We start from the raw sequence: 14,768 nt of genomic DNA on the forward strand, positions 1-14,768 counted from the left end.
TTTGAAGTCATTGCCATGCCTTAATGTTTTGGAATGGAATATGCCCAGGCATCCCACCCCCTTTCAATTTGGGATTGAACTATGTAATTACTTGGTAAGTTACTTAGTATATGAAAGTGATATTTTCATAATAAAATTAAGTTTCATATACACTTACCAAGTAATTACAGAATCAGAGCCCACCCTCCTCCACTATCATGGACATTAGGGCATAAACGGGATGAGGTTCTCTGCTAAGTTGTTTCTAGTACTCCCGTTAGTGGGCGGGGCTTGTCACCTACACTAAACTATCGAAGTGCTACCGTGATTTTTTAAATAAAGGCTGCCACGCAAGTTAGAAAACTATAGCTATGTAATTGCTTGGCGAGTTTGGTGAGTATATATGAAACTTAATTTATTACAAAAAATATAATTTTTATATATGTAACTTAACAAGTAATTGCATAGCTATTAATTTCTACTGTAATGGCAGCTTTAGATTTAAAATTTGCGGTAGCACTCTTTTGTTTTGGTGCAAGTAAAGTGCCTTGCCCACTTCCGGGGGAAGGATAGGTACAGTATAGTTGAGGAGCTCAGTTCGTTTCTGCTGCTCAATGACCACACATCAGTTGTTCAGCAGCTTTGTTTTTGGAATTCAGGAGTTTTCACTGGATGGTTTGGATTAATTTTGAAGGATTTGATGAAGTATTCTTTGATTTGGTAGCCTCTGCGCCATATTTTCACAGCTTAGATAAGCTCTGCTTTAGCTTTTGTGATTTTTGGCTCAAAATGTCAGACTCGAGTGTGACTAGTAACCTGAGGTATTGCAGTAAGGGCCGTAATACTAGGATTAACCTCCTCTAAATATGACACACATTTAGTATGTTATCATTGCTGAGGACGAGTGTGCTCTCCTGACCTGACATGCAAAGAATATAGGGACTGGGATGAAGTAAAATGGAGAATTTTGACCAGCTATTTAGATAAGTTAGAGAAGGCTAGGCATAGAAAGGCGGCTTCTAGAGCCGAAGCTAGAGCTTCAGTGTCCTCTACTCCGAAACTGGTCCTTTTGACACCTGTGACCTCTCGCTCACATGTTCCTACTTCTCTCGCTCTCCCTACAGCTCTGTTACCCGGCTCCCTTCCCTCTGAACCTAGTGCCATTGCCAGTCTTGAAACTCGGATAGATAAAAAGTTTGATGCATTAGTAAATATGGTCTCTCAAATAGGAGCTTCTGTTAGAGTCCTTTTGGATAAGGAAAGTGTTGATCCCGGTGCAAGTGTCGGTGCAAGTGCTAGTGCTAGTGTTGTGTCAGTGGAGGGGGTGGCTTCTCATCCCACCGATGCTCCTAGATGGAGGTCCCTGCCAAACTCCCCTGCACCTGGGAGGAGGCAAACTGTAAGTCCAAGGGAGGTCGGTGGGGTTTGCCCACAAGTAGTTGCTCCCTCAACTGACTCTGTCGCTACTTCCCAGTTTTCGGTAGCCAAGTGCTAGGAAGGTGTACCAATGGACCACACCTTATCCTCCAGTGGTTCTTATTCCGAGGCCAAAGGACGCTGTTGGCGGTTTCAGGATTCCTCCAGACCTTTGAAGAGGCACATTTTAGATGAACAACCATCAATTCCTTGTAAGTGCCAAAAGAATCAAGAGCCCTCATGCAGCCATTTGGACGATAGAGAGCTCCCACTGGATACCGATCTCCCAGTGGCCTGTCAGCACCCATTGGCTCTCAGGCGCCAATTGGCTCATAAGTGTACAAAGGGATCAACTTCTCCCATGGGATCAGAGCTCCCAGTGGCTCATAAACATGCATTGGGATCAGTGCGTGCAGTAGCTCCTGACATCCCGTTGGCTTTCAGTTCTCGTTCAGTGTTGGATTACGTGCCTGAGGGTTCTTCTGACTCAGAAGTTCCTATTTCAGCGGGTCAACCTGTTTCGGCAGCTTCTGTTAAGCAAGTTTTGAAGATTGTATCCTTTCTCCTATCGCTGAGTGATCAAATACAACCATAGTACCAGCTCCTCAAGATCCTTCATTGCTCCCCATCCATCAGCGATTGGATAATATCTTGGAGCTTTTGAAGAAACCTTCGTCTTCTCCTCTGAAACTGGAGGAATCACATCAGGACTTGGCGCTGTTCAGCTATTATGTCAGCAGAAGAGGAACCTGAACAAGAACAGCCTTCGTCTTCTTATGCACCCTGTTAAACTACTTTTTGTTCTGCTTTCCATCGTACTTTTCCACTGAGGCACCTTCTTCTCCTGGATCTTCATTCATGTTACGGCAACCAGCAGGCTCGGCTAAACTCCCGTAGATGCCACTCTCAATTTCCTCCAAGAAAGTGTTGTCAGGTATTGACTCCTTGTTAACTGAGAAGGTATTGACTCCTTGTTAACTGAGAAGAGAGAATTGGGCAAAGCAGTATTTTGCTCTCCTCGCCTCTCGAAGAGGAAGTACTGTATGTGTTTTATGCGACTGGGGAAGCACTCTCCTTGGGAGTTTCTGCCTCCTCCGAAGGAGACTTCTCCGGCCTCATTGATCCTGCTCGTAGATTGGCCTTCGACACGGCGAAGATTATGTTTTCTTCTTCTGAGCTTGACCTCTTGGTGAAAGACACCTACAAAGTATTTGAGATCTTCAGTTGCCTTGACTGGACGTGTGGGCACTTTAATGAAGAAGATTGAGGATTGTTCTTCTCTACAGGACAATTTTGCTGCAGACTGGCTCGGGGTTCTTTTGTGCGCTAAGTATACCTTAGTTTAACCAGACCACTGAGCTGATTAACAGCTCTCCTAGGGCTGGCTCGAAGAATTAGACTTATTTTATGTGGCTAAGAACCAATTGGTTACCTAGCAATGGGACCTACAGCTTATTGTGGAATCCAAACCACATTATACCGAGAAATGAATATCTATCACTAGAAATATATTCCTCTAATTCTTCATTGGCTTGCCAGAGACTTGAACTCGGGCCCAGCAGAGTGCTAGCCGAGAACTATACCGACCCGTCCAACAAAGAATATTCTTTTGTGGGTTGATAAGGCGATTAGAGATGGGACACAAGAACTAGCTGCTCTCTTTTATACAGGTATGTCAAAGAAAAGAGAAATGTGGTGCTCATTCACCACCAAGGGGGTGACTCCGTCCCAGAGATCCTCTCTTCTTTTTGCCCTGTTGGACAAAAGCAGCCTTTTTCCTCAAGTGACGGTGGAATGAGTCGCTACAGAACTTCAGAAGAAGGCTAAAGACAATCTACTTGCCCAGTCGACCAAATGACCGAAGGATTCCAGCTGTACCCCTTCGGTATTGTATAATCCTCATCCATTCTCTCCTCTTCAGCCACAGCCCATTCAAGGTAGCAGAGGAAGAGCTCCCTCTTGCCCACGCACGAACCCAAGATCCGTTCGTCCCGTTGCAAAGAAGTCTTCTTCTAGACCAGCCTCTAGCAAGTGAAACTCCGGTCCTCCAGTGAAACTCCGGTCCTCCATCTCCCAATGGGCGCCAAATTCCTACATTTCATATAAGTAACTTACCAAATAATTACATAGCTATAGTTTTTACTTTACGCGGCAGCTCAAAATTCGAAATTCGCGGTAGCGCTCTTTTGTTTTAGGTGTAGGTATGTTGCCCCGCCCACTATCGGGGAAGAATAGGTACAACTTAGCTAAGGAGCTCAGTTCATTTCTGCCTGTTAATGACTGAACAACAGTTATTAGCAGCTCTCGTTTTCGGTTTCACCGGATGGTTGGAGATCGTCTTTTGTGAAGTACTCTTTGATTTTTGGTAGCGCAGTTATCTAGCTTAGCTAGATTTTTGGATACTTTGATTGTGACTTATTCATTTGGAAATTTTGACCATTATGTCGGACTCTAGTTTATCCAGCATTAGGTACTGCAGCAGAGGCTGCAAAACTAGACTTACATCGGTAAAATACGACACACATGCCATTTGTTGTACTTGTAGGGAACAAATTTGTTCTCCTGAATTGAATTGTGACAAATGTAAGGACTGGGAAAAGAGCAAATGGAAGGCGTTACAGACTCACTTAGACAAACTGAAACGTGACCAAATTAGAAAAGCTACAGCTAGGGCTGAAGCAAAGGCTTCTGCTAGTGTAGGCCATTCTTCAAGGGATGATATTGATGTTTTGCCCATCCCTTCGATGCCTGTGACAGCTTTTTCTTCCATTTCCAGTCCTTCAGCTTTTCCTGTCACTCCTGTACCTAACTCTCATTCTGCTGAACCCAATGCCATTGCCAGCTTAGAAGCATGGGTAGATAAAAAATTGAATTTGCTTGTGAATACTGTTTCCCAAATTGGAAACTCTGTGAAGGTCCTAATGGACAAATTTAATAGTGTTGTGTCGAGTGATGTGTCAGTGGAGGGGGCGGCTGTTCTTCCCACCGATGCTCTTAGGCCAAGGTCCCTGCTAAACTCCCCTTGCAAACATGGGAGGAAGCAAACTAGCAGTCCAAGGGAGGTCGGTGGGGTTTGCCCACAAGCAGTCGTCGCCTCATCCGAGCCTGTTGTCCGCCGATCCAGGCTGCGGAAGAATACCATTGGAAAGGTATTAGAATGGATACCCATACCCTTTCTTCAAGTGATTCAGACTCTCCCAAACCGAAGAAACGCAGTGACCGTTTTGCACATGTATCTAGGCCACTGAAAAGACCAGGTGCTTCAATGGATTCAGATTCCCCCCCGTCTCGTAAGCGAGCAGTAGAGAGAGAGAACATAGCCCTCTCCCTTCTTGTAGTTTCTGGGATTCGCCAACAAGAGATTCTCGCTCACTTTCACGTCCCCTCGAGTAGGATGCCTTGACGAGGTGAGGGGCTAAGGGACCCTGGCCTTTGGGCCCGGGTCCTGACGAATCATCCTACATAGTTTTTGGTTTAAATGGCGTGGACATTTCCACATTCGCAAAATTTTACTGCTTAGGTGAGTCTGAGAAGGGATCGTTTTTTGGAAGGGGTTCGCATTCGAAGCTAATTGTGGGAGTTGTGGTGGTTGAGTCGCCACCCGAGATAGTTTGGACCTAAGAGATGGTGATGGGATTTTTCCCACTGCTATCTTGAGGGCGGAACCATCTCTGGGGATCAGCCCATCGGAATCCAGGGGGGGCTGGTTTTTGGAGGTGGGACTCCTGGCTTTTGTCCGGAAGCCCACCAGTACGGTTGGAGTGGGGAGTCAGTCCCCATTAGTGGGGGCAGAACTCCCAGCAGGCGGATTGGCTTATACCTGGGCCACTGCAAGCGTACTGGTGCTATCCTGAAAGGGTAGGGTATGGGGTGGACTGTTGGGAGTCAACTCTCACTTGTGCCATTGGTGGAGAATGCGAATACCTGACTGATCTACGATACTTTCTTGATATGACCAAGCAGTTTTGGGTGGGTGGATGAACCAGTTTGTGTGTGGTGGTCTGATGTGTGCATGCTTGGCATCTTGGGGTCTCTTCGTGGGCTTTAGGAGTGTGTTGGGCTGGGGAAGCTGAGCAGTAGAGCTGCCCAGTTTGTCCTTTTTGATATGCTGTCGGGGTCTGTGCGGGGCTCTTGGGTGTCGGGTGTGCACTTTTGGACCTTTGCATGTGGACTGGTTTAAACTTATGGATTTGGCTTTTAGTTCTCCCTCCCCTGGATCCGATGACTTAACGGCACTGGCAACGACTTCTGGCATGAACATGGATACGGGCTTGGCTGTTGGACAGAACCAAACACTGAGACACCAGGGTGTTAATAAATCTGGTGGATTTGATTCAAATAATAGGGTCCTTTATTGCACTAATGTAAACTTCATTAGATTACGAATGTTTATACAGTGTAGTGAAGCAATTCGGCAAAGTGGAAAGAATTAAATTAATTCTAGAAAAAGATAAGCAGTCATTTTGTGCTTTTATCAAATTTTCCTCTCCTTGAAGCTAGTGAGGCACAACAAAGACTCCATGGCCACATTCTAAATGGTTCAGTTGTCAGCACGAAAGTGTTTTCAGTGAAAAACTTGAATGATGAGCCATTTGACTTTGTTCCAAAGGCTGAAGAACATGGACCAGTCCCATGTACCAGAGCTCTTCCTCCCCCTTTATGGCATGTTGCTATCTACAAGGAGGGAGGAAAAATTTGATAAAAGCTGCTGACTGCATTGAGAGCAAGGTTGGTTCCATTCCCATTGGAAATTTAAAACGGTATGGAAAGAATCTTCTAATAAAAGTTGGAAATGAGACTCAAGCAGTTCTGTTAGCTAACTTTAAACCTCCTGAAAGTGGAAATATTGAATCTATTTCATCTCACAGATTCTTTAATACACTGAAAGGAGTAGTTTACTCAAAAGATCTGCATGTTTTTAAAGAGGAGGAGATTCTCCATCGATGCCCTCCTTGTGTATCTCATGTAAAAAAACTGGGTGGTGATGCAGCTATCCTTTTAACCTTCTCCTCTAATTACCTACCTGATACCATCATTGTTGGCCATGAGAGGATGCAGGTTAAAAAATATAAAAGAAGTCCTAGACAGTGTCGCAAATGCTTTGAATATGGCCACATTCAAAACTCTTGTGATAACAATAAAAGATGTCCTGTGTGCTCTGCAGAGCACGATAATTTTGATGATTGCAAAGCAGCCCGATACTGTTTTCTTTGCAAGGGTGATCACACACCAAACTCTAGGGCTTGTCCCAGATATAAATTTGAACAAGAAGTGTTGGCAGTGGCAGATAATGAACATATTAGCATTAGTGAAGCAAAGCGCACGGTAATGGGGGCAAACAAAAGTGCCAACACTACGTATGCTTCTGTAATAAAACATATGAAAACTTCCAACAATGTAAGGCCACCAATAACTGTGTCTGATGGAAGATATCACAAACCTGGTATTTCTCGAACCATGAATAATAATGAAAATCTCCAAACTGGTGAGAAACTTTCGTCGGCAAGTGCTTTGAAGTCCAATAGCAAAAATTGTACTTCCAAAAGCACAGAAAATTTATCTTCCACCACATCCACAGCTGTCGATTCATCTCCAAAAATAAGGGTGCCAAAATCAGCCAATAATTCAGGAAAATATTCTGAAAATACTTCAAACCAAAATAAGCTAAAGGAACAATCCCAATTAGATAGAGCTAGTTCAGAGCCATCAATCGCCACAGCCACAAACAAAAATAATAATAAAACTATGGTTGCAACTACCAAGAAACGCACAAGAAATAGTTCCCAAATAATGATAATTTTATAATAAAACTTCAAATGGGTTCAGTGTTTTGGAAGACATCTCTCCTCCTAGAAAGGTGGTTCCAAAAGTAGTTTCAGAACAAAAACATATGAGTTCAATTCAGTCTTGCCGCCCTAAGACAAATAGGATTAGTGGTGCACAGAACCACAGCAATAATTCTGAACATCAGGTTCATAATAAAAATATGAAGATCAACCAAAGACCCTGAACACCAATTCAGATGAAAAGGGATTAAGAAAACAATCTCTTATAAAGGAGAATTTCCCACTCCACCTAGGAACAGTACTTCCTCCAAGGAGTGGGAAGTAGCACATTTTACCACCTTAGCATTCTTGCTCGATATTCTTCAGTGGAACTGTAAAGGTCTCAGAGCCCGTACAGAAGACCTTAAAGTTTTAATGCATGAATTTAATCCAGGGATTATATGCCTACAGGAAACAATGTTAGGCAACTCTGTTTATAATCCTGGACTAAATTATTCAATATTTAAATCATATCCCCCAATTGGTGATTGTGCCCATGGAGGTGCTGCAATTATTATTAATAAATCTCTACAGCACTCCACAATACAATTAAATACAACACTACAAGCTGTCGCTATTTCAGTCATTTTGGAAAAGAGGATAACAATCTGCTCCTTATACCTTCCACCAGACCTTGATTTTAACATTGGAGATATTCAGTCGTTAATTGACCAACTTCCAGCTCCTTTACTTCTGCTAGGTGATTTTAATGCCCACAACCCCCTTTGGGAAGTCGGTTTTAGATAGTAAAGGGAAATTAATCGAAGACCTTATTGACAGGAATGATGTTACCCTGTATAATAATGGGTCAATGACTTTCCACAACATTCACGATAATCATTTCTCTGCACTGGACCTTAGTATTTCTTCAACTAGTATCCACCTTGATTTTAATTGGTCTGTTAATGAAGATTTAAATGGAAGTGATCACTACCCGATCCATTTGAAATATGCTCTGAATGCTCCATCTGAAGTTTTACCTAAGTGGAAGGTAGAGGACGCAGACTGGGATAAATTTAGTAAGGGTGTCAATCTAGATAGGGAGTTTGAGTCCTTTCATTCTCATCTAGATGCCTATGATTACTTTATTGAATCTACTTTGAAGAGTGCTGAAAGCTCGATTCCAAAAACAAAAGGCAAACCTCGTAGACCTGCAGTTCCCTGGTGGAATAAGACATGTGGTATTCTGAGAAAAGTGACTAGGAAATGCTACAGACATTACAAAACTAGTGGCTCCCCTCAGTCTAAATTAATCTACAAACGTGCTTTAGCCAAGCAGCGGCGCTTTTATAAGAAAGCCAAAAGAGAATGTTGGCTTTACTATATTAATGGAATAAACTCCAAGACCCCACTAAGAGTGGTGTGGCGTAAAATAAGGAAACTGAGTGGAAAATTTGTAGCGTCACCATTGCCCTCATTAAAAATAAATGACACTCTAATCACAGAGCCCACTGAAGTTGCCAATGAGCTAGGAAAACACTTTTCTAAAGTTTCCAGCCCTAACAATTATTGTCCAGAATTTCAAAGAATTAGGAATTCTGAAATGTGTCTGAAGTTTGGTTCGGGAAAATCTGAACCATACAACTACAAATTTTCCCTAAGAGAACTTCGTGAGGCGCTCTCCTCAAGTGAATCCACAGCTCCAGGTGAGGATACAATCATATATGAAATGCTGAAACACCTCCCAGATGATGCCAAAAATATTTACTGAAGATTATAAACAAAATATGGGAAACTGGAATTTTACCCAAGGACTGGAAAATATCCATAATTGTCCCTGTTAAAAAGCCTAATAAAGATGCTTCCCAAGCCACCAGCTATAGACCAATAGCTCTTACCAGCTGTGTATGTAAGCTGATGGAGAAAATGATAAATACTAGACTGGTTTGGCACCTGGAGACCAAAGGATTACTATCGCCATTTCAATTTGGTTTCAGAAAAACCGCTCCACCCTTGATCCCTTGCTGAGGCTGACCAACCAAATCCAGCAAGGATTCGCCAAAAAGTGTCAGACCATTGGCATATTTTTTGACTTGGAGAAAGCATATGACACTACCTGGAGAATTGGCATCATGAAACAATTGCACAAGATGGGCATATGTGGAAGAATGGTCAGGTTTATATATTCCTTTTTATCAGACAGACTTTTTAAGGTAAGAGTGGGAAACTCCTTCTCCCAACCTTTTATGCAGGAGGAAGGAGTTCCTCAAGGAAGCGTTTTAAGTGTAACACTTTTTTCAGTGGCAATAAATAGTGTGATTGAAAAAAAATCTCGCCCCTGTTAAATGCTCGCTTTTTGTCGATGACCTTGCAATATACTGCACAGGATATGATTCCTTGTCTGTATGTAAACATTTGCAAAGGTCTATTAATGCTATTACTAAGTGGGCTGATGAGAATGGTTTCAAATTCTCCTCTTCCAAAACAGTTGCAGTAAGATTCACCAGGTGCCGGCGTGTGGAAGAGGTTCCCACACTTAGTTTAAAAGGGTCCATCCTTCCTTACGAGAGTGAAGTTAAATTTCTGGGGATGACTATTGACCATAAATTAACATGGGCTAGCCACATAAATGCCCTAAAGTTTAATGTTAAACAATCTATGAATATTTTAAAGGTTGTCTCTGGATTTAGTTGGGGGGCTGATAAGAAATCCCTTCTGAGGCTATATGACTCTCTGTGTCGATCTAAGCTAGACTATGGCTGTCAGATTTATTCCTCAGCCTGTACAACCAAGCTAAAGAACTGGATGTTGTACACAACATGGGGTTGAGAATATGCTCAGGGCTTTTAGAACTTCGCCTGTTGAAAGCATTTATGTCGACACAGATCATTTACCCCTTGATCTAAGAAGGCAAGAGCTAGGGTTGCGATACATGGCTAGAATGAAAAGTGCTCCCAAAAATCCCTCCTTTCAAGCACTAAAGGAAACAGACTCTCGAAGTTTTTCTGGTACAAGAGCTTCTAAACCATTCCAAATTCGACTGAATGAGGATGTTAGGAATAATCACCTTAAATCCCAGAAAGTCCTGGAAGTAGAATATCCTGTAAATCCTCCATGGCTTATCCAAGAAGCATCAATATGTAAGAAACTGTTTAACAAAAAGGACTGCACTGTAGAAGAGATTAGGGGCAAATTCTTAGAGCACGATGTTACCCATACTAATTTTACAAAATTTATACAGATGGATCTAAGTCAGATAGTGGTGTTGGTTGCGCTGTTATCCTTGGTGATACAGCGTACACAGCTAAATTACCTGACTCTGCATCAATATTTACTGCCGAATTAACAGCCGTAGTGTCTGCCCTAGATTTAGTTTTTCAAAGTAGTGACTCTAATTTTGTCATATACTCAGACTCTAGAAGCACCTTAGAAGCTATTAAAAATTTAATAGCTTTCATCCATTAATTCAAAAAGTTCAGGAGTGGCTTTTTCGTATATATTGTCAACGTAAATCAGTCTCTTTCTGTTGGGTCCCTTCTCACGTGGGGGGTTAGCGGAAACGAGATGGCAGACAGGGAAGCGAAAGCTGCTAGTATTTTATCAGAAACCTCTTTTAGAAAAGTGCCTCATACAGATCTAAAAGGTCCCATTAGATCTTATGTTTTAGTAAATGGCAAGAAAGGTGGACTTCTCCCCTTCTTGCCAATAATAAGAAATATAGAAATATTAGGGATAATGTACTACCGTGGTCTTCGTCATTCCAGCTTGACAGACGAACAGAGGTTATTTTAACGAGATTAAGGATTGGGCACACTCGTCTGACCCATCAGTTTATTTTTGAAGGAAGCAGCCCTCCAGAGTGTGCTTACTGTGACGAGACACTAACAGTGGAGCACATTCTGGTGGTCTGCCCCAGATATTTTAACCAAAGAGAGAGATATTTTCAGGGTAAATCCCTGTCTGATATTTTGGGAGATGAAGCAGATATTTCTGCTATCATCTCTTTTTAAAGTGTATTAAAATTTTTAACGATATTTAATTTTATTTAATAATTTAATACATCAAGTAGAATTTTAATGACATTAATTTTTTTTTATGTATATAGCACATCATTCATTAAACTTCATATTTTATTTATTGGTCACATCACTTCATTTTATTTATTAATCATTTCCTTCATGAATTCATAACTTTAACATAATTTATTTTCTTTCCATTACGGCGCTGAATGGCCTTGTTGGCCCCAGTGCCTGGGCTTTTGCCCTAAATATCATACATCCATCCATCCTTACCAAAGATTTCCTCCGGAATCGCCAGAGGTGGCCATCATTACATGAATGACTATGCTCTAGTTTGAGAAAATGATAGTCTTCGTACTGGCGCCAAAATCTTCACCGAAGAATCCCTGAAGATGCCTTGAAGATTCTTTCTTCAGCTGAATTGGACCCCTGGGCCCCACAAAAAAAAAAAACAAAAAGTAATTCTTACCAAAGACTTCCTCCGGAATCGCCAGAGGTGGCCATCATTACATGAATGACTATGCTCTAGTTTGAGAAAATGATAGTCTTCATATTGGCTCCAATATCCTCACCCAAGATTCCCTGAAGACTCCTTGAAGACTCTTTCTTCAGCAGTATAACAGGTGTCATTTTTCAATTTCACGGGTAATTTCTACCATTTATATAGCTGGTAGCCTTTATGACTATGCTCTAGTTTGAGAAAATGATAGTCTTCGTATTGGCGCCAAAATCTTTACTGAAGAATCCCTGAAGACTCCTTGAAGATTCTTTTTTCTGCTGAATTGGACCCCTGGGCCCCAGAAAAAAAAACAAAAAATGACCCCTTACCAAAGATTTCCTCCGGAATCGCCGGAGGTGGCCATCATTACATGAATGACTATGCTCTAGTTTGAGAAAATGATAGTCTTCGTATTGGCGCCAAAATCTTCATGAAGAATCCCTGAAGACTCCTTTTGAAGATTCTTTCTTCAGCTGAATTGGACCCCTGGGCCCACAAAAAAAAAAACAAAAAGGACCCCTTACTAAAGACTTCCTCCGGAATTGCGGAGGTGGCCATCATTACATGAATGACTATGCTCTAGTTTGAGAAAATGATAGTCTTCATATTGGCTCCAAAATCCTCAAGACCTGAAGATTCCTTGAAGACTCTTTCTTCAGCAGTATAACAGGTGTCATTTTTCAATTTCACGGGTAATTTCTACCATTTATATAGCTGGTAGCATTTATGACTATGCTCTAGTTTGAGAAAATGATAGTCTTCGTATTGGCGCCAAAATCTTCACCGAAGAATCCCTGAAGACTCCTTGAAGATTCTTTTTTTCTGCTGAATTGGACCCCTGGGACTCAGAAAAAAAACAAAAAAGGACCCCTTACCAAAGATTTCCTCCGCAATCGCCGGAGGTGGCCATCATTACATGAATGACTATGCTCTAGTTTGAGAAAATGATAGTCTTCGTATTGGCGCCAAAATCTTCACCGAAGAATCCCTGAAGACTCCTTGAAGATTCTTTCTTCGGCTGAATTGGACCCTGGGCCCCACAAAAAAAAAAAAAAAAAGACCCTTAATAAAGACTTCCTCCGGAATCGCCGGAGGTGGCCATCATTACATGAATGACTATGCTCTAGTTTGAGAAAATGATAGTCTTCATATTGGCTCCAAAATCCTCACCCAAGATTCCCTGAAGACTCCTTGAAGACTCTTTCTTCAGCAGTATAACAGGTGTCATTTTTCAATTTCACGGGTAATTTCTACCATTTATATAGCTGGTAGCCTTTATGACTATGCTCTAGTTTGAGAAAATGATAGTATTCATATTGGCGCCAAAATATTCACCGAAGAATCCCTGAAGACTCCTTGAAGATTCTTTTTTCTGCTGAATTGGAACCCTGGGCCCCAGAAAAAAAAACAAAAAAGGACCCCTTACCAAAGACTTCCTCCGGAATCACCGGAGGTGGCCATCATTACATGAATGACTATGCTCTAGTTTGAGAAAATGATAGTCTTCATATTGGCTCCAAAATCCTCACCCAAGATTCCCTGAAGACTCCTTGAAGACTCTTTCTTCAGCAGTATAACAGGTGTCATTTTTCAATTTCACGGGTAATTTCTACCATTTATATAGCTGGTAGCCTTTATGACTATGCTCTAGTTTGAGAAAATGATAGTCTTCGTATTGGCGCCAAAATCTTCACCAAAGAATCCCTGAAGACTCCTTTGAAGATTCTTTTTCTGCTGAATTGGACCCTGGGCCCCACAAAAAAAAAAAAAAAAAAAAAAAAAAAGGACCCCTAATGGTAAAGATTTCCTCCGAATCGCTGGAGGTGGCCATCATTACATGAATGACTATGCTCTAGTTTGAGAAAATGATAGTCTTCGTATTGGCGCCAAAATCTTTACTGAAGAATCCCTGAAGACTCCTTGAAGATTCTTTTTTTCTGCTGAATTGGACCCTGGGCCCCAGAAAAAAAAACAAAAATGACCCTTACAAAAGATTTCCTCCGGAATCGTCGGAGGTGGCCATCATTACATGAATGACTATGCTCTAGTTTGAGAAAATGATAGTCTTCGTATTGGCGCCAAAATCTTCACCGAAGAATCCCTGAAGACTCCTTGAAGATTCTTTCTTCAGCTGAATTGGACCCCTGGGCCCCACAAAAAAAAAAAAAAAAGGACCCCTTACCAAAGATTTCCTCCGGAATCGCCGGAGGTGGCCATCATTACATGAACGACTATGCTCTAGTTTGAGGAAATGATAGTCTTCGTATTTGCGCCAAAATCTTCACCGAAGAATCCCTGAAGACTCCTTTTTGAAGATTCTTTCTTCAGCTGAATTGGACCCTGGGCCCTACAAAAAAAAACAAAAACGACCCCTTACCAAAGATTTCCTCCGGAATCGCCGGAGGGGCCATCATTACATGAATGACTATGCTCTAGTTTTAGAAAATGATAGTCTTCATATTGGCTCCAAAATCCTCACCCAAGATTCCCTGAAGACTCCTTGAAGACTCTTTCTTCAGCAGTATAACAGGTGTCATTTTTCAATTTCAAGGGTAATTTCTACCATTTATATAGCTGGTAGCCTTTCATCATTGGCACTCTGTTGTAGTATTCCATGTGTCATTTTTCAGTTTCAAGGTTCCTGTAACCTTGTAAGTAATGCAGGTGTCATTTTGAAATTGCAAGGTTCATATGTAAAATTAACAAAAACACCAACTTTGAGGTCCCATAGCCGAGAGGGAACCTGCCACGGACATTAGGCTTCAATTAGAGCCCCTTTATTTTGATCCGTTCTATTAATAAAGCAATGCGAAACAACAACAAAAAACTAGAAATAATGTGCAGGGATAAGAATTATGCTAGACATATTTTTTTACGGTACCTAACATTTTCTTGTCGCTTTTTCACCATTTTATAGTTTAGGTGTGTTTTTATTTCTTTTGTTGCAAATTGAACTATTAAGGTTTTTTTTTTATCCATGTTTGGTTTCCGTGGCACGAGGGATTTTCTACCTTCTGTGTTTGAAATGTATATGAATATAAACATACATTCACGTGCTGTGAAAATGACCCGTTTCCCATAAGGGATTTT

The sequence above is a fragment of the Macrobrachium rosenbergii genome, chromosome 41, assembly GCF_040412425.1.
Source record: "Macrobrachium rosenbergii isolate ZJJX-2024 chromosome 41, ASM4041242v1, whole genome shotgun sequence".
Lineage (NCBI taxonomy): Eukaryota > Metazoa > Arthropoda > Malacostraca > Decapoda > Palaemonidae > Macrobrachium > Macrobrachium rosenbergii.